Source organism: Salmo salar, chromosome 15, assembly GCF_965601325.2.
Source record: "Salmo salar chromosome 15, fSalSal1, whole genome shotgun sequence".
Lineage (NCBI taxonomy): Eukaryota > Metazoa > Chordata > Actinopteri > Salmoniformes > Salmonidae > Salmo > Salmo salar.
Genome location: NC_138305.1, coordinates 72,026,552 through 72,050,941, shown reverse-complemented (window position 1 = coordinate 72,050,941; position 24,390 = coordinate 72,026,552). Strand labels below are relative to the sequence as shown.

General features: G+C 44.8%; 1 protein-coding gene across 2 annotated transcripts in view; it reads right to left on the bottom strand.

Moving 5' to 3' along the window:
• Nucleotides 1-23,973, bottom strand: part of LOC106572278 (semaphorin-3B) — a 69,338-nt gene extending 45,365 nt beyond the window's left edge. For both annotated transcript variants that reach the window (XM_045695976.2, XM_014146333.3), the window contains exon 1: nucleotides 23,472-23,973. The gene's annotated coding sequence lies outside the window, so the exon portion shown is untranslated. The remainder of the gene's footprint in view (nucleotides 1-23,471) is intronic.
• Between the last annotated feature and the right edge of the window lie 417 nt (nucleotides 23,974-24,390).

The following is a 24,390-nucleotide window of genomic DNA, read 5'->3' as shown; positions in this document are numbered from 1 at the left end:
CCTGTTTTGACTGGAGTGACGCTTAGAATTCCATTTCGCCTACCACTACAATCTGTTCGTCGGACGAAACTGGGGGAAAAAAACGACTTGTGTAGAAAGTAAACATCCGCACCTCGATGGTGTCAACTGTGCTTATGTAACGGCCGTCGTCGCAAGAAAACCAAGATGCAGCGGAGGTTGTGGATTCATTATAAATATTTAATAAAATGAACCACTATAAACAAAACATCAAACAGCAACGAAAGCTAACAGTCCTGTCTGGACAAAAACGAACGAGACAGAAAACAATCCCCCACAAAACCCAAAGGAAAAACCTGCTCCTTATGTGTGACTCCCAATCAACAACAACAAACTTCAGCTGTGCCAGATTGGGAGTCACACACGGCCCAAAACAAAGAAATACAAAAAACCTAGAAAAAGAACATAGAACGCCCACCCAATGTAACACCCTGGCCTAACAAAAATAAAGAACAAAAACCCCTCTCTATGGCCAGGGCGTTACAGCTTATGTTTGCGTAATGAGAAAGTAGGGAAAAAATGAAAACGTCTGGCTTTTTCTGGTCTAGTGATCAATGACAAATGAGCTCGCTGCCCAGACGTACGTAATTACAAAGAGGAGATTCTCCTGATTAAAATGGTGCCCGACTTCAAAAAATCTAAATATACACATTGTGAGATATTTGGCAAAATAGACAGACATCCCTCTCCATAGGAAAACAATGGGGGGAGCTCAGCCTTCCAAGGGCAAAAAGTACTTTGGGGCTAGCATTTGATGACAACCGAGCTCGCTGCCCAGTCTTAATTAGAAAGAGGAGATTCTCATGATTTAAATGGCATCGGACTTGAAAACAATCGAAATATACACATTTTAACTATAAACAATGTGAGCAGGTCTCATCGCCAACAATAGCAAAGCAGGCATTGTGACGTTGAACAATAAGCTGGGAATAGAATGTTTGGAAAGCGAGTTGGTGCCACAGTGCTCAATAGAACTAAATAGGAGCTGGCAATGTGAAAAATGCCCTAAAATAAGGCCTGTTTTTTTTGTGATTACTTCAAAACGACGGGAAGCAGCTGGAACATATGGTCATATTATGAAACTGGGCTCCGCGGCGGATGCAGTGAAATAGTTTTTATCAGAAAAAACGTTGATAAAAATGTCATGTGTTCAGTCTATTAATGGTCCATACATGAGACAGACCAGATGCACAGCAGGGTATCAATATGAGGAGTGGGAATCACGGTTAACACACACACACACACACACACACACACACACACACACACACACACACACACACACACACACACACACACACACACACACACACACACACACACACACACACACACACACACACACACACACACACACACACAGAGAGAGAGAGAGAATACACATTAACATTCAAACATAATTTACACCAAACAAAGCATACATGCACAGTTAGTGTTTATGGAGGAAAGTAAATGGAGTGGCCCATGAACAGACATTACCCATGAAGACCCCACGGAGCTGCTGATAACCAAGGCTGGACCCAGGCAGAGGGGAGTGGGGTAAACAGAGGAGGGGTACCTCCATCTGCCTCCACACGGTACTGAAGGCTGAGCCTCTAGTCATAAAGAACCTGGGGCTGCTCATGAAAGTCTGCTGTTAGATAGAGTGAAGGCCTTTGATGGTACTAAAGGTTTACCACCACTAGAGTGTGTAGTGTGGAACAGGTTGTAAAGATAAGGTTGCCTTAGTCATTTCATCAGAGGGGATCATTGATCCCCTCCCTATGCCACATATATAGGTGATTACTGGGAGGGGTGGGCAAACTGTGGACGAAGGCTTAGCAACTGGTAATGTAACGAGACTATGTGTGGCACTGCCACAGTTGACAGTGCGTATTGCATACACGCACACACACACATAGACACACATATACACACACACGCTTCAGCCTGACAGCTTGGAGAGAAACAGCAGGGGTGGTTAAACCAGCAGGCTGCTCAGAACGACAGGATTAGAGGGTATCATCTGTCACAGAGACAGACAGACACACACACCTAGTCACATAAACACGCACACACACACACACACACACACACACACACACACACACACACACACACACACACACACACCACACACACACACACACACACACACACACACACACACACACACACACACACACACACACACACACACACACACACACACACACACACACACACAGAGAGAGACCAGTAGCTGATAGGTGCAGTGAGAATGCTGACTCCACAGTAAAACAGGAGGGAGGCAGAGAGTGAGACAGAGAGTGGCCCAGGCTGGTCCTGCCCTCCAGAATGCCTGCTGTAAAAAGGTAGAACCCTTTTTGGGTTCTTCAAAGTTCTTTAAAAGGTTCTCCTATGGGGACAGCAGAAGTACCCTTTTAGGTTCTAGACAGCACCAGAGTGTAGGTACAGCTGTATTAGATCTCAATGATAAACGCTATAGACAGGACACACGACAGTTAAAACACTCCACTGACACACTGACACATCTATACAGTACATACACATACCACAGACTTCCATTCATACGTAAGAAGACATGCAAATCTTGACACACATAGAACACACACACACACACACACACACACACACACACACACACACACACACACACACTGTTGACACACATCGACTGGCACAGACACACAGGCGACAGGTCAGCACTTGACACCCAAATCAGATGTCACTAATTATTTACGCTGTCTACCTAAATCCCACTGAGAGTGTAGATTTCACCTTCACCTAGCATAAGAGCCTATTCGCCCACATGATGCAGAACAACACACAATGATTCACTTCTCAAATAGCAGAACCTTTAATAAGCTCCTAACCCGTTGTCCCACATCTCCGTGTCTCTGTAGGTTTCAGAAGGGGGGTGTTAGCAGGAGCAGCGTTATGTGTTCTCCCCTTCTCTGTGCAGTCCACCTATTCTCCTTCTCTGGCTTCTCAGCCATGTTCCATTATTTAGAACCTGGAGGGTGTGTGTTAGGGTGATACACACACACACACACAGCCCCGTGCTCCCTGACGCTCTGACGCGTATTAGCTAATGCATAGAGACGGTCCAGCAAGATTGTGCACAATGACCTTTTGGTGTCCGGATCTGAGAGGAGGGCTGGAATTAAGAGCAAGGTTTGGGTCAGCAGGCCTCCTCTCTTCTTCCATCTCTCTTTTACTGTCTGGGATGTTACTTGGTTTCTTCCCCCCTTTCACATGGTCTCACTATGCCAACGCTATCCGAAGACACCGGAGGTCGCAGTGTGTATGTGTGTCTGTGTGTGAACATCAGTGCGTGTTGATGTGAATTGATGGGTCTCAAGTTAAATAAGAGACACTAAGCAGAAGAATGATGATGTTAACCCTTCCACTCCCTGTGCCCTGCAGGTAAGTGGGACAGACAGGTGATGAGAGACCCCAGAGTGGAGGGAGGGAGGAATTGGTGGAGGTTGGGAGGGAGGGAGGTAGGCCGTCACCTGTCCAGGGTGGGCTCTGCTGTATGTCAGTGTGTGAGAGGAGACCCATAGAGCCCATAAAAGTCAACCTCTTCTGAGTAAAGGGAGGGGTGTGTCTCTGTGGGATGGTATGCCGACAGTTTGTGAGTAAGTAAAAGAGTGGACAGGTACACTCTTAGAAAAAAAGGTGCTATCTGGAACCTAAAAGAGTTCTTCAGTTGTCCCCATACACTCTAAAAACAAGGGTTCTTCTAAGGTCCTCAAAGATCCTTGAAGAACCATAGGGTTCTTGGCTCTGAAAAATGCCCCCGAAAGGTTCTTCCAAGAACCCCATAGGAGGAACTTCTTTAGTTGGTGCCGGTTCTTCCAGGACCCTAACTGCCCAACTGAAACATTTGGATTTGAATTTGAGATGACAGCAGGTGCAGGCACTTAACTGAAAAGTTGAAAGATCTCCTCAATGCAAGGTAAGGTCTCTCCATTGCAGGATCTAAATTGATATTGTTTTATGATGATACCATCTATCTTTTCATATTTGTGCAAATGGCAGTGTTGTTTGACACTTTGTCCCTTTTAAAAGTATTTAGAAAAACAGAAAATGGACACAATTCAATGGATATCAGTCAACAAAGAGGTTAGAATATGTTATAGGCTACTGTATAGCTGCATTGGTTGCAGATGACTGAACTCTTCTCTTTTGTGTGTGTCTGAGTCTGCAGGTACACTGACGAGGAGTCACACAAAGGTGTGTACAATTGGTATTGGTATGTTGTGCAGATCACATGTATCATCTACAGTTAACTTTGGTTTCTCTAAACTCTTATAGGACTCAGTCACATCAGACATCTTCCTCCTCTCTTACCTCTACAATGAAAATCCCAGAGGCCTCTACATTATGGACAAGGTACAGTGCATTCGGAAAGTATTCAGTCCCCTTGACTTTTTCCATGTTTTGTTACGGCACACCTGTATTTGGGGAGTTTCTCCCATTATTCTCTGCAGATCCTCTCAAGCTCTGTCAGGTTGGATGGGGAGCGTCGCTGCACAGCTATTTCCAGGTCTCTCCAGAGATGTTCGATCTAGTTCAAGTCCAGGCTCTGGCTGGGCCACTCAAGGACATTCAGAAACTTGTCCTGAAGCCACTTCTGCGTTGTCTTGGCTGTGTGCTTAGGGTCGTTGTCCTTTTGGAAATAGTAAAGATGGTGCCGGCAGACATGGCAGCTCTGCCTTTATCTCTTAAGCAACTTGGCAATACTTCGTTTTTTTGTGTGTTATTCATTACATTATTAGCCCAGAAAGTTTTTTTGTGTTATTACATACAGCCAGAAAAAAACGTTTCATATCAGAGCGGCAGTAACTCATGAGGAATAAGATTCTCGAATTGAATACTTTGTTCATACCCCCCAGGGCAATTGAACTTATCCCAGAGGCTGCTCCAAGACGCCACCGGCAGAGAAGAGCTATTCGGAGTGGACTTCTAGTCCGACTCAGGAGGCACGCACAACACCCACCGCTTCCGAGTATATTACTCACTAATATTCAGTCTCTGGACAATAAAGTAAACGAGCTCAGGGCGAGGATCTCCTTCCAGAGAGACATCAGGGACTGTAACATACTCTGTTTCATGGAATCATGGATATACTGTCCCCGTCCATATAGCCAGCTGGGTTCTCAGTACATCACGCAGACAGGAATAAAGAACTCTCCAGGAAGAACAAATGCAGTGTTTGTTTCATGATTAACTACTCCTGGTGTGATTGTGATAACGTACAGAAACTCAAGTCCTTTTGTTCACCCGACCTAGAATACCTCACAATCAAATGCCAACCGTATTACCTCCCAAGATAATTATCTTTGCTTATAGTCACAGCCGTGTATATTCCCGCTCAAGCTGATACCATGATGCCCTCAAGGAACTACCCTGGACTTTGTGCAAACTAGAAACCACATATCCTGACAAAGCAAAGCAAATTTGAGGAAAATGCTACCGAAGTTCAATCAACACATTGACTGTACTCGTGCTGGAGAAATGCTCAACCACTGCTACTTACCCTTCCGGGACGCATACAAGGCTCTCCGCCGCCCTCCCTTTGGCAAATCAGATCATGACTCCGTTTTTCTCCTCCCTTCCTATAGGCAGAAACTCAAACAGGAAGTACCTGTGCTAAGGTCTATTCAAGACTGGTCTGACCAATCTGAATCCATGCTTCAAGATTATTTAGATCACGCGGACTGGGATATGTTCTGGGTGGCCTCTGAGAATAACACTGACGTATACATGGACACAGTGACTGAGTTCATCAGGAAGTCTATAGGGGATGTTGTTCCCACTGTGACTATTAAAACCCACCCAAACCAGAAACCGTGGATAGATGTCAGCATTCGCGCAAAACTGAAAGCGTGAACCACCACATTTAACCATGTCAAGGTGACTGGGAATATGGTCGAATACAAACAGTAAGGGAATCAAACGAGCAAAACGTCAGTACAGAGACAAAGTGGAGTCGCAATTTAACGGCTCAGACACGAGACGTATGTGGCAGGCTCTACAGACAATCACGGATTACCCACGTCACGGACACCGACGTCTTGCTTCCAGACAAGCTGAACACCTTCTTCGCCCGCTTTGAGGATAATACAGTGCCACCGACGCGGCCCGCTCCCAAGGACTATGGACTCTCATTCTCTGTGGCCAAATTGAGTAAGACATTTAAGTGTGTTAACCCTCGCAAGGCTGCCGTCCCAGACGGCATCCCTAGCCGGGTCCTCAGAGCATGCGCAGACCATTCAATCTCTCCCCATCCCAGTCTGCTGTCCCCACTTGCTTCAAGATGTCCAGCATTGTTCCTGTACCCAAGAAAGAAAAGGTAACTGAACAAAGCACTCACTTCTGTCATCAAGTGCTTTGAGAGGCTAGTTAAGGATCATATCACCTCTACCTTACCTGACACCCTAGACCCACTTCAATTTGCATACCGGCCCAATAGATCCATAGACGATGCAATCGCCATCGCGCTGCACACTGCCCTATCCCATCTGGACAAGAAGAATACCAATGTAAGAATGCTGTTCATTGACTATAGCCCAGCCTTCAACACCATAGTACCCTCCAAGCTCATCATTAAGCTCAGGGCCCTGGGTCTGAACCCCACCCTGTGCAACTGGGTCTTGGACTACCTGACGGGCCGCCCCAGGTGATGGAGGTAGGAAACAACATTTTCACTTTGCTGATCCTCAACACAGGAACCCCACAAGGGTGTGTGCTCAGCCCCCTCCAGTGCTCCCTGTTCACCCATGGCTGCATTGCCACGCATGCCTCCAACTCAATCATCAGGGTTGCAGACGACACAACAGTAGTAGGCCTGATTACCAACAATGACGAGACAGCCTACTTGGAGGAGGTGAGGGCCCTGGGAGAGGTGTCCCAGGAAAATAACCTCTCACTCAACATCAACAAAACAAAGGAGCTGATCGTGGACTTCAGGAAACAGCAGATGAAGCATGCCTCTGTCCACATCGACGGGACCGCAGTGGAGAAAGTGGAAAGCTTCAAGTTCCTCGGCGTACACATCACTGACAATCTGAAATGGTCCACCCACACAGACAGTGTGGTGAAGAAGGTGCAACAGCACCTCATCAACCGCAGGAGGCTGAAGAAATTTGGCTTGGCCCCTAAGACCTTCACAAACTTTTACAGATGTACAATTGAGAGCATCCTGTAGGGCTGTATCACCGCATGGTACAGCAACTGCACCGCCCGCAACCCCAGGGCTCTCCAGAGGGTGGTGCGGTCTGCCCAACGCATCACCGGGGACACACTGCTTGCCCTCCAGGATACCTACAGCACCTGATGTCACAGGAAGGCCAAATTGATCATCAAGGACATCAACCTTCCGAGCCACGGTTAGTTCACCCCACTACCATCCAGAAGGCGAGGTCAGTACAGGTGCATCAAAGCTGGGACCGAGAAACTGAAAAACAGCTTCTATCTCAAGGCCATCAGACTGTTAAATAGCCATCACTAGCCGGCACCCATCCGATTATTCAACCCTCCACCTTAGAGGCTGCTGCCCCATATACATAGACATGGAATCAATAATAATAACGTTTACATACTGCTTTACTCATTTCATATGTATATACTGTATTCTATTCAACTGTATTTTAGTCAATGCCAATCCAACATTGCTCATTCTAATATTTATATTTCTTAATTCCATTCTTTTACTTGTAGATATTTGTGTATTGTTGTGAATTGTTAGATACTACTGCACTGTTGGAGCTAGGAACACAAGCATTTCGCTACACCCACAATAACATCTGGTAAATAATAAAATTTGATTTGAACCTTCGCCCCAGTCTGAGGTCCTGAGCGCTCTGGAGCAGGTTTTCATCAAGGATCTCTCTGTACTTAGTTCCGTTCATCTTTCCCTCGATCCTAACTAGTCTCCCACTTCCTGCTGCTGAAAAACATCCCCACAGCATGATGCTGCCACCACCATGCTTCACCGTAGGGATGGTGCCAGTTTTCCTCCAGATGTGACACTTTGCATTTAGGCCAAAGAGTTTAATCTTGGTTTCAATAGACCAGAAAATCTTGTTTCTTATGGTCTGAGTTCTTTAGGTGCCTTTTGGCAAACTCCAAGCGGGCATGTGCCTTTTACAGATTAGTAGCTTCCGTCTGGACACTACCTTAAAGGCCTGATTGGTGGAGTGCTGCCGAGATGGTTGTCCTTCTGGAAGGTTATCCCATCTCCACAGAGGAGATGGGATAACGTCTATATATATCATATATATTCACGTCTCATAGCAAAGAATACTTATGTAAATAAGGTATTTCTGGTTTTTATTTTGAATACATTTGCAAAAATTTTAATAAATGTTTCATTATGGGTTATTGTGTGTAGATTGATGAGGAACATGTATTATTAAATCAATTTTAGAATAAGTCTGTAATGTAACAACATTTGGTAAAAGTGTATAAAAACATCAAAAGTGAACCGTTTTTTTCATTCACATTTACTACAAAAACCAAGGTATGACTACTGCCACGTGCACGTTTCTTTTTCATCATCTATTTGACTACTATTTTTTGGATTCACACACTTCACCCTCCCTACACCTCTGACGAATATAACGGGGAATGTGTTCGATCACCATGCACTGCAAAATCATTCTGGCTATGGATACGGAGAACATCAACACATTAACGTCAACACACCAGAGGGTATATCCATTGGACTTGGGGCTCTGCTGGGAGTTTACCTCTCTTACCTTTACCTCTCTTTGGGTTATTCTGCTTTGCCACTAAAACCATAATAAATACTGACATCTAAAATATAGTGTTATTGTTGCTACTGAAATGCTTAATATTATTAATAATAGGGGAGGGGGGGAAGTTAAAAAATGTACCCCAAAAGGGTCTTCAAAAGTTTCTTCGAGGATCCACTAAAAGAGGTTCTTTGAAGAATCATTTTAAAGGGTTGTTCGAAGAACTTAAAGGGCTTCCCCAAAAGTTTCAATTTGAAGAACGCGTAAAGGATACTGCAGGAACGTTTTCAGAGTGTAGGAGAGTGTAGGTAGAAAACCTTTTTGTTCCAGGTAGAACCTTTTTGGGTTCCATGTAGAACACTTTCTATAGAGGGTTCTACCTGGAACCAAAAAGGGCTCTAACTGGAACCAAAAAGGGTACCCTTTTTTCTAGGAGTGTTTACAGTTACCGTAACGAGAGGTACATCATTATTTCTGGGAATGCAAATAAGAGTGTGTGTAGTGTTGTATGAGTTTGTTGAGAGGTATGTATGTGAAACTGTTGTCAGATGACTCAAATCTGAACCCCCCCCCCCACACACACACACATTTTGGTAGGCTATTTGTTAGATAACTTCTCTTTAATTAGATACATTCAGCTTCTCTTCTGTCATTAATTGTTGCTCTAGAAGACTAAATAAACCCTTGCTTATCAGAATAATGTAATACAGTGACAGAATGAATGCTTCAATCTAGTTGACATTGGTAAAGTTTGTTTTCTCTTTCCTCTTTCATCGCTGATTTTTTCGTACAGCAAAGACGTTTAGGCACCACAGTTACTCTGCGGTTCATTAACTCATTCATTAACTCAACAACAACAACACATTTTCAAATGACATCAGTTTGACTGGTTTTAAGTACATTTAAAGCTGTGAAAACAACCCAACATGTTTTTGATAAGATTTCAGTTTGGCTTGGATGCATATTTTATGTGGTGGAAATACTATCAGCTTTTTTATTGCTGATAAAAGATAGCACCTTTACAGACGATCCCTAACCATGCATCCATTTTCTCAAGATTCTGAAAGAAATACATATTTTTTTCTCCACTCCTGTTCCCGAGTCAAAATGTACATTTGGTGTATAATTTTACTTCAAGAAGTCCTTCATTCTGCAGGACTTAAAAATAACTTAGTCGGGCACTGCTATCATCCTTAGTCGGGCACTGCTATCCCAAAAGTATTTGACGCGCTACAGTTATGCCCTAAAGCTTAGGCTACGCACAAACGGCAGATAAAAAATAATGAAAGAAATCCTCAATGTAGCCTATTGGATATGAATTGCACAAGAATTATACATGTATGGATTTTTAATGCAAAGTTTTCTCTTTATTCAACAAGCCCGCCCGCCCGCCACCCGCCCGCCCTTATTCCAAACAATATATCATGACCCTAAACCCACCCGCCCAGCAGATATAATCACAGGGACTGTGGGTTATGAGTCAACCCCTACATCACTAATGACCTCCAGTGGAAGTCGTCATTCAGAGTACTAAAGGTCTATCAGGGTGGAGGTTAAAGGTGAAGGGATGAGATGTTTGTTTGGCTAACTCTGGGAGGATACACACTGGGACCCGCTCCCTCCACTCTATCAGACACCCACTCTGTCCATCCCTATTACCACAGGGAACGAGGCGGAACAACAGGATGAACCCAATGACCAAAGTCAGGCTGGGAAGGGATATAAGCTGGGCTGGAATAGCCTGCGTTAACACATCTCTAATCAATCTGTCGCTGTCCCCTCTCTTCTCTGTTCTCCCTCATTCTTCTCCTCCTCCTCCTCCTCCGCCCAACACTTCCCAGTGCACCCGTCAGCAGTCAAATTCCTCACACAAGCAATCCATCGCAGACGTGCGCACACACACACGCACACGCACACACGCACGCACGCACGCACGCACGCACGCACGCACGCACGCACGCACACACACACACACACACACACACACACACACACACACACACACACACACACACACTCCCTGTCCCTTTAATCAGCCAGGGAATGCACGTTTCAGACGGTTGTCATCTCCACCCCAAACACACAGGCGCTCCTGCAGGCCATGGTTAATGAGCTTGGTCTCTGGTAGGGGTGCGCCGGGACTCCGGTAAACAAACTGGCGGTGAGGGACACAAAGGGCCCCTGTGTTTGGCCTCCCAATCCCCACTCATTGTCCCTTTCACATCTCACCGTCAAGGGCCACATGAATAGACCCAGCACCACTTCCCTTCTCATACCTTCCCTGGGCCCCCACCCTGAGAGAAAAGCCTGTCTGTCTATATGTGAATACCCAGCTGCATAGTTGCCATGCTTTCTGCCCTGGGGAGCATGGACAGCACTTCAAACGCGGACAGGAACAAATAGACACTTAACGTAAATGGGCAAGTGTAAGTACTTGTGTTGTACCATCACTCACCCCACGTATCGTACAGCACCTGCTTTTCTACTAGTGTCAATAGTATGATGAGGTTATTCCACAACCTCTCCCTCCGTCTTTCTCATTATTTCTTTTTCTCCTGCTCTCCAAAAGAACCAGCCCCCTTGTCCACCTACAGATGTAGGATCTTAATTTGATCACTCTGTTGCAGGAAATGCAAAACTTGTAGTGTATTTGAGGTTTAAAAATGTTAGTAACTTCCACTTAAAAATGTCAGACTTGATTTTCCCTCACAGAAAATGTATCAAGCCTTACAAAATGTCCATTAATTATCATCCACATAATAATTCACAATTCCTGTTGCTGCAGGATTATTTTCCTGCTGTAGCCAACTGGCTCAAATTAAGACCCCACATCTGTACCATACCACCATACACAACAGAAGATTTTGCTGCCTGGATTTTACTATAACCTATTGCTATTTATATTTAAAAACACACATTTGTTCATATTAAGTAGCCTATAGTAATGATGTGTGATGTTACTGTACTCCCCACCCCTCGGTCAATCCTCTCACCATGTCTCCGCAATGCAGGCTGATCGTTGTAATGCTTCTTAGGTTAATTTGCAAACAGAAAGCTTTATATGCATTTCTTTGCTGTTGCAGTGTAAGCTCTTAGTAACAGAAACACAAACACGTATGTACACTATACACACACACACACACACACACACACACACACACACACACACACACACACACACACACACACACACACACACACACAGCTAATGAAGGTCTAATACACATGTAGGTAAACGGACCCCAATGTGATTACTGTCAATACATGTGCCTGTTCTCTGTTGTCTTTTCGAAGCCCTCCATCTCCATAGATCTAAAGCAAATACCCACCTCCACCTCCACACACACACACACACACACACACACACACACACACACACACACACACACACACACACACACACACACACACACACACACACACACACACACACACACACACACACAAACAACTCAAAAGGGCCCTCTGTCCCTCCCTCTCAATGTAGGGTTCACCTTCAGAGAGTCTGTCTCTGCTGGCTGCAGCTGGGTACACTAAGCCCTCTACTGCTGCTTCGGCTTACACTGAAATAAATGTGTGTTTCTCTCTGAGTGTGTGTGTGTGTGTGTGTGTGTGTGTGTGTGTGTGTGTGTGTGTGTGTGTGTGTGTGTGTGTGTGTGTGTGTGTGTGTGTGTGCTCGTGTGTGTCTGACTGTGACAGAGAGAGGAAGAGGTAGAGAGCGATTGAAATTAAGGAGTGGGGCTGCTGCTTTATCAGGAGGAAAAGACAAATAAAAAATGTGGCATGATCCCCCCTCCCGGGATGGGATCTATTAGCAGGCAAGAAGTTCCCTGAGAGAGACTGGAACTCTGGGAGGCTGGGAGAGAGGCTTGGAGGCTGGGAGAGAGACTGGGAGTCTGGGAGGCTGCGAGAGAGGCTTGGAGGCTGGGAGAGAGGCTGGGAGTCTGGGAGGCTGGGAGAGAGGCTTGGAGGCTGGGAGAGAGCCTGGGAGTCTGGGAGGCTGGGAGAGAGGCTTGGGGCCTGGGAGAGAGACTGGGAGTCTGGGAGGCTGGGAGAGAGGCTTGGAGGCTGGGAGAGAGACTGGGAGTCTGGGAGGCTGGGAGAGAGGCTTGGAGGCTGGGAGAGAGTCTGGGAGTCTGGGAGGCTGGGAGAGAGGCTTGGAGGCTGGGAGAGAGGCTTGGATGCGGACCCAAAAGCCATCTACTCACCAGCTACGGCCTGGGCACATTCATTACGCACCAGCATCACCCTATACACACACACACTAGAGTTGAATATTTTCCTGGTATTTTACAAATGTTCTATCCCGAGAATAAATCATTTTTTCTCCCAGGTAACCCGGTATTTCCCGCCAAAACCGGAAGTGTCATTCAAAAGCGTTATAAAGCATATAAATAGGCCTATGTCTGGATTTGATTAGAGCTTGGATCGAAAATTCAAGCCCGATGCTACCTGAGCCTGATGAGCCATACATTAAAAACATTTGATGAGCCCTACAGTAAAGAAATGCACTGAGCCCAAGCCCAAAATAGCCCAAATGATTGTGTCGTTATCCAATACATATATGATATAGACTACTGCACATTACACACGACAGAAACACATTAAAGCCCATAGATGTAGCTAGCTACAGTTGAAGTGGGAAGTTTACATACACCTTAGCCAAATACATTTAACCTCAATTTTTCACAATTCCTGACATTTAATCCTAATAACAATTCCCTGTCTTAGGTCAGTTAGGATCACCACTTTATTTTATGAATGTGAAATGTCTGAATAATAGTAGAGAGAAAGACTAATTTCAGCTTTTATTTATTTCATCGCATTCCCAGTGGGTCAGAAGTTTACATACACTCAACTAGTATTTGGTAGCATTGCCTTTAAATTGTTTTACTTGGGTCAAACGTTTCGGGTAGCCTTCCACAAGCTTCCCACAATAAGTTGGGTGAATTTTGGCCCAATCCCCCTGACAGAGCCGTTGTAACTGAGACAGGTTTTGTAGGCCTCCTTGCTTGCACACGCTTTTTCAGTTCTGCCCACACATTTTCTATAGGATTGAGGTCAAGGCTTTGTGATAGCCACTCCAATACCTTGACTTTGTTGTCATTTTGCCACAAGCCATTTTGGCCAAAACTTTGGAAGTATGCTTGGGGTCATTGTCCATTTGGAAGACCCATTTGAGACAAGCTTTAACTTCCTGACTGATGTCTTGAGATGTTGCTTCAATATATCCACATAATTTTCCTCTCCTCATGATGCCATCTATTTTGTGTAGTGCACCAGTCCCTCCTGCAGCAAAGCACCCCCACCACATGATTCTGCAACCCCCGTGCTTCACGGTTGGGATGGTGTTCCTCGGCTTGCAAGCCTCCCCCTTTTTCCTCCAAACATAACAATGGTCATTCTCCAAAAAGTACGATATTTGTCCCCATGTGCAGTTGCAAACCATAGTCTGGCTTTTTATGGCGGTTTTGGAGCAGTGGCTTCTTCCTTGCTGAGCGGCCTTTCAGGTTATGTTGATATAGGACTCGTTTTACTGTGGATATAGATCATTTTGTACCTGTTTCCTCCAGCATCTTCACAAGGTCCTTTGCTGTTGTTCTGGGATTGATTTGCACTTTTCGCACCAAAGTGCGTTAATCTCTAGGAGACAGAACGCATCTCCTTCCTGAGCGGTATGACGGCTGCGTGGTCCCATGGTATGTATACTTGCGTACTATTGTTTGCACAGATGAACGTGGTACCTTCAGGCATTTGGAAATTGCTCCTAAGGATGAACCAGTCTTGTGGAGGTCTACAATCTTTTGTCTGAGGTCTTGGCTGATTTCTTTAGATTTTCCCATGATGTCAAGCAAAGAGGCACTTCACCCCTACCTCCATGTACAAATTACCTCGACTAACCTGTAACCGCACATTGACTCGGTACCGGTAGACCCTGTATATAGCCTCGTTATTGTTATTTGATTGTGTTACTTTTTATTATTTTTTACTTTAGTTTATTTTGTAAATATTTGTTTAACTCTTTCTTGAACTGCACTGTTGGTTAAGGACCTGTAAGTAAGCATTTCACGGTAAGGTCTACACTTGTAATCAGCGCATGTGACGAATAAAGTTTGATTTGATTAAGTCTGGCTATGAACTTAAGCATCAGAAAGCGGGTATATGGAGGGGTGAGCAGGGGAGTGAGAGAGTGGGGCGAGGGGAGGGCCAGCGAGGGAGGCTGAGAGGTGGAATAAGGGGGCAGGAGAGAGGAATAGGGGTGAGAGATAGGGAGAGAGGGAGGGCGGGAGGACATGGGCTCTGATCCAGAGCATCTGGGGAACAACGGTGAGTGAGAACACAGGTGGCGAGAGGAAAGAGGAGTAAAGAGGAAGGAGCACGTCAACGGAAGAGATCTGCTCTGCTCGTCACTACGTCCATATTCAGATCTTCTATTCCCCCTTCTATACCCTGCTGTGTTTTCTTCACAGCTCTTCTCTCCCTCCCTCCGCTCTCTCCCTCTTTATCCTCCTCTGTTGTTCCTACATCACCCTCCCCTCATCTCTCCCCTTTCCCCTCCTCCTCTCCCTCTCATGGCCTTTGTTCTGTGATGATGGCTAGGTGCAGCTGAGGGCTCTTGTATCAACCCGACACCAAACCTATGCATCTGACTTCCCCTGAATCTTGCCTCTGAATACCAACAGCTGTAACTTTGACTGGCACTGCCACAACAGGATGGAATATCAGGCCTGAATGGGGAAGCTGAATGGGCTTATCCTAAACGAGCCCGACAGAGAGGTGTGAGTATAGTGAGTGGAAAATATTGAACTGCATAGTGTGAGGCTCACTGAATGAAATACCAGACATGCCGCAAGAGCATGCATGTGTGTGTGTGTGTGTCAGCCGGCATTCATTTCCTACCTACGTGTACTGAGAGGTTTACTGTGAGTTGTCACACACCAAACTATAAAAATGATGCAGTTGCACGCTTATACACTCCTACAGCTCTGTGGTAGGCCTGTGTGTGTGTGTGTGTGTGTGTGTGTGTGTGTGTGTGTGTGTGTGTGTGTGTGTGTGTGTGTGTGTGTGTGTGTGTGTGTGTGTGTGTGTGTGTGTGTGTGTGTGTGTGTGTGTGTGTGTGTGTGTGTGTGTTTGTTTGTTTGTTTGTTTGTTTGTTTGTTTGTGTGTGTGTATTCGTGTGTGTGTAAGCATGAGTGTGTATTAGTATGTGTGTGTTCTCAGTATATGTGTGTATGCCTTTCGGCTGGTGGTACCAGTGTGACAGGCGAGGAGTGACGGGTAAGGAGCGCTTTACAGCACATGCTCAGCAGCATAACAGCAGGCGTGGCTGTTTCGTTATCAGGCAGGCACCCAGCAGAACAGCCAAAATCCCCTCTCTAAGCCCCCGAGGTGGGAGAGAGCTCCCTCTCCCACAGCTGTGGGGGGCCAACAGGCGGGGGGTGGGGTATGTGGGGGGGGGGGGGGGGGGGGGGAGAGGGGAGAGACTCGTTACTTTCTCATCTCCTACTGTCAAGCCATCTACATCTCCTCTCCTTCACCTCTGGCTTTTTCCACGTGGTGGAGGGGATGGATGCTCTCCTGCAGCCTGAACCACACACACAAACACATACACACTGCCGCATACAGGATGCATGCACACATGATGCTGCCACATACTGTGTATGCACATACAAATACCAGGGCCCAAACCCACTGTAAACACAGCGCAATTACAGGCAGGTCCTTTACTTCATTTTATTGATTAGGATCCCCATTAGCCGACACCAATTTAATGAAGCTGCCAGTTGAGGACTTGTGATGCGTCTCTTTCTCTAACTAGACACTCTAATGTACTTGTCCTCTTGCTCAGTTCTGCACCGGGGCCTCCCACTCCTCTTTCTATTCTGGTTAGAGACAGTTTGCTCTGTTCTGTGAAGGGAGTAGTACACAGCGTGGTACGAGATCTTCAGTTTCTTGGCAATTTCTTGCATGGAATAGCCTTCATTTCTCAGAACAAGAATAGACTGACGAGTTTCAGAAAAAAGTTATTTGTTTCTGGCCATTTTGAGCCTGTAATCGATCCCACAAATGCTGATGCTCCAGATACTCAACTAGTCAAAAGAAGGACAGTTTTATTGCTTTTTTAAGTCAGGACAACAGTTTTCAGCTGTGCTAACATAATTGCAAAAGGGTTTTCTGCTGATCAATTAGCCTTTTAAAATTATAAACTGGGATTAGCTAACACAACGTGCCATCAGAACACAGGGGTGAAGGTTGCTGATAATGGACCTCTTTACGCCTAAGTAGATGTTCCATAAAAAATCTGCCGTTTCCAACTACAATAGTCATTTACAACATTAACAATGTCTACACTGTATTTCTGATCAATGGACAAAAAATGTGCTTTTCTTTCAAAAATAAGGACATTTCTAAGTGACCGTAAACTTTTGAAGGTTAGTGTACATTTTCTCAACAACAGGTTATGGTCGATAATATCAAAGGCTGCACTGAAATGTAACAGTACGGCTCCCATAATCTTTTTATTATCAATGTCTTTCAACCAATCATCAGTCATTTGTGTCAGTACTTGTTGAGTGCCCTTCTTTATAAGCATGCTGAAAGTCTGTTGTTAATTTGTTTACAGAGAAATAGCATTGTATTTGGTCAAACACAATTTTTTTCCAACAGTTTGCTAAGAGCTGGCAGCAAGCTAATAGGTCTGCTGTTAGAACCAGTAAAGGCCGCTTTAACACTCTTGGGTATCAGAATGACTTTAGCTTCCCTCCAGGCCTGAGGACAAAGACTTTCCTCTAGGCTCAGATTAAAGATATGACAGATAGGAGTGGCTATAGAGTCAGCTACCATCCTCAGTAGCTTTCTATCTAAGTTGTCAATGCCAGGAGGTTATGTCATTATTGACTGATAACAATAATTTTTCCACCTCTTCCACAATAACTTTTTTACTTCAAAGTTATTTTCCATCATTCTTTATATCATTGATCTTGGCTTCATAATACAGTTTCTTCTTCTTTTTGTTGAGTTTAGTCACATAATATCTCAATTTGCAGGAAGTCAACCAGTCACATGTGCAGCCAGACTTTTTAGCCACTCCTTTTGCCCCATCTCTTTCAACCATACAGTTTTTCAATTCCTCATCAATCCATGGAGCCTTATCAGTTCTAACAGTCAGTTTCTTAAACAGGTGCATGTTTATTAATAATTGGAAGAAGCAATTTCATAAATTAATCAAGTGTAGCGTCTGGATGCTCCTTATTAATCACATCAGACTAACAAATATTTTTTACATCATTCACTTAAGAGTCACAGGAAAATATTTTGTATGATCTCTCCTACACTATTTTTGGCCCAGCTGTTGGAACTTTGGCTTTCCTGGATATAGCCACTATATTGTGATCACAGCATCCACAGTTTTAAAACAAAGTTCTACAGTATTAGTAAAAATGTGATCAATACATGTGGATGATATAGTTCCTGTAGTGTTTGTAAACACCCTGGTAGGTTGATTAATAACCTGAACCAGATTACAGGCACTGGTTACAGTAAGAAGCTTCCTCTTGAGCGGACAGTTTGATGAAAACCAGTCAATATTCAGGTGCCCAAGAAAGTAGACCTCTCTGTTTACATCACATACACTTTCAAGCATTTCACACATATTATTTAGATACTGACTGTTAGCACTTGGTGACCTGTAGCAACACCCCAAAAGAAAAGGCTTTAGATGTGCCAGGTGAACCTGCAACCACAACACTTCAAGAACACATAAGATCTTCTCTAAGCATTACAGGGATATGGCTCTAAATATATACAGCAACACCTCGCCATAAGCATTCCTGTCTCTTCTATAGATGTTATATCCTTGTATTGCTACTGCTATATCATGAAATGAATTCTCTAAGTGAGTCTCAGAAATGTCTAATATATCAATGTTATCTTATGTTCGCAAGCTATTGATTTCATGGAGTTTTCATGGCAAAGATAAGTTATTTCCTCTTGTGGCGCACAGCTTCAGGATAGTCCTTGTTGAGGAAGATGTACGTTCCTCTCAAGTTCTTGGCTCTTTCCAGAACAGCTACCATGTCCTTGAGACTCAGGAACTTGACCTTTATCGGCCTGGGCCTGTCACCTTGGCCGGTGGTGGGTTTTCCAGTCTTGTGGGCACGCTCCACCTCATTCTTCCTGTGGTCAATCTTTAGCTTCTCCAAGATCATTTCCCTCACTTTGTCCTCAGACTCCATCCAGGTCTCATGTGGAGATTTTGCAATTTTGTCCACAACTAGGTTGTTCCGCCTTGATTGTCCCTCGAGATAATCTGATTTCTCCATTGTTGTTGTCATGGATTCACCTACAGAAATGATGTCCTCTCTCAATGACTTACAGATTGCTGTCATCTTGCTGTTCTGCTGTTTAAACTCAACGAGCTGACCCTGGACAGAACTGCAAACTGTTCTTCAGGTCCTGGACCTCTCTGGTCAGATCGTCCATTCTTTTATTAGTTGACTCCACCAGTTTTTGGACAAAACACTTGAAGCTATTTTCTTGTTGTTGTAACAACTGCTTGTAGAACTCTTTTTGTTCATTTAAAAGATCCTTCACCTGTGATAGAGAGACACCAATGTCCTCAACGCTACTACCGCCAGCTTTGGTCTTTGTCATGGTTACTCCTCGCAGTACCAGACAGAGCAGGTTAAAGGAAAGATTGGAAACAACAACAACAAACAGCAGGGATCTAGACAGCCACAAGCCCGGGACAATCCACGGTCCCAGCCACAATGGCTTACTACATCTCTGGCTGCGTTCAAGCCCTCAAAAAAAACCTGCTCGCTTGATATGCAGGTAGCTAGCAGATATGCTAGCTGCTACGCCAAGCAGCTCCTCAGACCCGGCCTTGGTCAGCAGAATTACTGGACAGATAGTAACGGTCCCAGCAACTGATGCCAACTGCGTCGTGGGATCCAAACTCATCAGGTAGCTAGCTAGTAACCAAACTTTTTCAATAGACTTTCAAAACAACAAACTTTCCAAACCAGCAAACCCGAGCTCTCCCATATTACGCTTTCCGCGTTCAACAGGAAGTGATGTGTTATGGCGGGCTGCTCTGATGCGGTGACAGACAGCTCTGCACGTTAAGGCAGATGATAGAAGAAGCAGAGGTGAAGAAAGGAGGGGAAAGACGCACGAGTGTCCAAGACAAGAATGTAATGAGGACTTCCTCATTATGTAGCACATTGCTAAAACACTGTTCTAGGTTGTTTTTACCCCAAAGCTTCTGATTCTGAACTCAGATTGGCCCTTCTGGCCTCTGTCCCTCCCGGTTCGGTGTATCATCCTTATGTTGTCTGTACCTTATGACACTAACTGTTGTAGTCAGGCTACTGTGAACCCCACATGGTTGCACTGTGGTGATGATCTCATATAACTAGATGACTAGGACATTTTCCTGGTTAGGTCACGTGGTCAGGGAAAACTGATCCTACTGTACCTATGAGGCTGTGTGTTTATACAAACAGTCTGTCCCACTGTGGCAAGATTGGTCCGAAACCTTTTTTCTCCCAAACCATTCTTCCTTCTTTACATATGAATGAAGAGGAAAAAATGATGAGCACGTGATTGTAACCAGGGTAAATCAAATGATGAGCAGGTGATTATAACCAGGGTAAATCAAATGATGAGCAGGTGATTATAACCAGGGTAAATCAAATGATGAGCAGGTGATTATAACCAGGGTAGAACAATTGATGAGCAGGGGATTATAACCAGGGTAGAACAATTGATGAGCAGGGGATTATAACCAGGGTAAAACAAAGGATGAGCAGGTGATTATAGCCAGGTTAGAACAAATGATGAGCAGGTGATTATAACCAGGGTAAAACAAATGATGAGCAGGGGATTATAACCAGGGTAGAACAAATGATGAGCAGGGGATTATAACCAGGGTAGAACAAATGATGAGCAGGGGATTATAACCAGGGTAGAACAAATGATGAGCAGGTGATTATAACCAGGGTAAAACAAATGATGAGCAGGTGATTATAACCAGGGTAGAACAAATGATGAGCAGGTGATTATAACCAGGGTAAAACAAATGATGAGCAGGGGATTATAACCAGGGTAGCACAAATGATGAGCAGGGGATTATAACCAGGGTAGAACAAATGGTGAGCAGGGGATTATAACCAGGGTAGAACAAATGATGAGCAGGTGATTATAACCAGGGTAAAACAAATGATGAGCAGGGGATTATAACCAGGGTAGAACAAATGATGAGCAGGTGATTATAACCAGGGTAAAACAAATGATGAGCAGGGGATTATAACCAGGGTAGAACAAATGATGAGCAGGTGATTATAACCAGGGTAAAACAAAGGATGAGCAGGGGATTATAACCAGGGTAGAAAAATGATGAGCAGATGATTATAACCAGGGTAAAACAAAGGATGAGCAGGTGATTATAACCAGGGTAGAACAAATGATGAAGCTTATGTAAATGGTAATCTGATTTCGTTCTGCAGTCAACCGAGACAGTAAATCTACAGGAGACAGCACCTTCAGATGGCTTAATACTACTGAGAGAGCATCAAACACACACGCACACACGCACACACACACACACACGCACACACACAGTTTATATGCACTGTGCACACACACACACACACATTTTAAATACTTTATTTGAATCCACCAATCAAATCGACTTTAAAAAAGTATCCAAACATTTCAGAGGTCCCTGTATGCACGGCACTCAATGGTACAGAAAGCACCTCCTTCTCCAAATAGCTAGGTTGCCCACGACAGCTGAAACAGAGTAGTACCTAGCAAACTGCTTTGCCCTAGTTTTTGGCAGGCCTCCAATCTGGAGGCAACACACCGTAAGCCTGTGTACGTGGCCGAGACTGACAAATATCAGCGTCGCCAGCTTGCACCTACACCCGAGGCTGTCCAAGCTTGCCACGAGGAGCATGCATACACATGCACGTGTGCGCAGACACACAGTTTACATGCACTGTACACACACACACACAAGTGCGTGCGAATGAATACCTTACTCTCATCAGGAGTGAGTATCATATCAAATGCCTGTATTGTTATATATATTCGACTGGATTGAAAAAAAAAGCTGATAACATTTTAATGATTACAGCATTTCGCTTTTTATGTGAATGAGAGAACAACTTTTAGTCTCCTCCAGCAATAGCAAAAAAGTCAATATTTCAAGAGAGCAACAGCACTCGTACATATTTCAAGAGAGCAGCAGCACTCGTACATATTTCAAGCAAAGAACACTGACATTGCTACTGTATATCTTCCTCTCCATCTGTTCCTCTCAGTCTGTCTCTCTTTTTCTCTGTCCCCCCCTTTCCTCCTTCTCTCTTTCTCTCTCTCCCTCTCTGTGATGTGCAGGGCTATAACCATGGACTGACTTTTAGTGAATTGAGCGTGTGGGGTGTGTTTTGCAGTTTTCAAAGCTAATTTCCTGCAATTCTACACATTTCGCCATGATTTATGCCATACTAATATGACATCTGAGTGAGAGTGACTAACACAATAGGTTGGTCATTTGGCCATGATTACTACCAACTAGACTAATTAACCAATCTAAAATGTTTTAACTAACATGGGTTAATTGAGTGACTGTCAAGAGGGAAACTGCTGATTCACAACCAAGTTTTGATATTGCACCTTATGTATTTACACACACACACACACACACACACACACACACACACACACACACACACACACACACACACACACACACACACACACACACACATAAAGAAAGCAATTAATTTTTTTAAATTACAGAGGTCCGGACCTCCAAGGTGGTGGCCCGCACTCACACAGCACCTCAAGGACAGACAAAAACAGAGAGAGACAGAGAGACAGACAGAGAGCGAGAGAGAGAGAGAGAGAGAGAGAGAGAGAGAGAGAGAGAGAGAGAGAGAGAGAGAGAGATAGAGAGAAAGACTGACTCGAACCACATAGATCTACAGTAGATACCTCCAAAGAGGCACAGCTACAGAGTCTACCGTTTAGCTCAAGCGCTCCAGAAAGTTCAGTCAATTATTCAGGGAGAGATGTGGTCTTTGAGTAGCAAGGACACTGGGTTAAAAGGGATAAGGTCCGTGTAGGATTATTGGAGATCACAGATAAAGCAGATCTGTTTCAGATATTAGCTGCCTGAATGTACTCTGCACTACTTTAGAGAGAGGAGAGAGAGAGAGGCAGAGAAAGAGGGGAATAAGCTCCCTTCGTTCAAAGGAGCCCTTTACAAAACGTGCAGAAAGGAGAGAAAAGCCCGAGCTAAATGAGATTAAAGTGACAGCGTGTGGAGGGATGGGTAGGGATGGAGGGATGGGACAAGTGGGGTGTACTGGATTTCAGGTGTCGAGAGATTATTCTCTTTTTCGTTCCGCTGGTCAGTCTCATAAGAAATAACCTGAACAGGCAACTCTGTACTAAATGTGCTTACTTTTACTGGGACTGACTTGAGCTTTGTGCAAAGCACCACTTGGCTATGAGCAGGGCAACCATTTGTCTATAAATCACCCACCAGTACACTGGCCCGTCCACACAAACACAACCACACACACACTCTGCTTCCAACAACTGTTCCGATAACAGACACTTTAAATTGCACAGATAACTATGATAAACAACCCCCCCCCCCCCCCCACAGGGAATTAAAGGAAGGGAATGTCTTACCTTTGCACTCTCTTGCTATCTGTGTGTTCCTGGCAATGTGGTGCTCCTAGGTCCGTGTTGCTCTGTCTGTGACAGGTGCCATGGTGGAGCAGTAGAGTCCAGAGTAAAGAAATGTAGTCTATCTCGCTCTCTCGCACACTCTGTCTCTCTCTCTCTCTCTCTTGATCTCTCAGAGTTATTCCCGCTGTGAACAATCCAAATCACCACAGAGACCGTGCAGGAGTGTGTGTGTGTAAGTGTGTGTTGCTCCAAAGGTTTCGAATTCCAGAGTCCTGAGCTAGTGTGTGTCCCCTCTCTTTTTCTCTCTTCTCCTTTCTTTTTTCTTTCTCTCTCTCTCTCTCTCTCTCTCTGTTCGGGGCTGGCTTCTCAGGACTGTAGGGGAGGTGAAGACCAGTCAGGGGGTGGGACAGCGCATAGAGGCTCTCTCAGACAATCTTTCACTCTCTCTCCCTCTCTTTCAGCCTTTTGGATCTTTCTTTGACTGATACTCTATCACTCTCCCACTGCTCAATGTCCTCCCCCCCCTCCTTCTCGCTCTCCTTCCCTCTTTCTCCCTCTATTTCTGTCATTTCCTCCCTCTTTCACCCTCCCTTGGTCCCACATGTTAATTTGCTACATATGGCTCTTTGATCTCTCTGTTTCTGCTCAGTGGTGTGAGTGACTGAATGCTGTGATCTCTGTGTGGCTCTATGTGCATTGTAGTTCCAGGGTGGAAACGGCAAAAGTGGCATTTTGGGTTGTTGGACTGAGACTGAGGGTAAGAGTTAGGGGACGTTAAGTGACTGGCACTGGGTTGGAGTCTAGGTCTGGGTCTCTGTGTCTCACTATAAGTCTTTCAAGAGGTAAATCATTAACCTTGTTGTTCACAGTCAACTTGGAGCCACAGCGACACATTAACTACACACACAGACACACACAC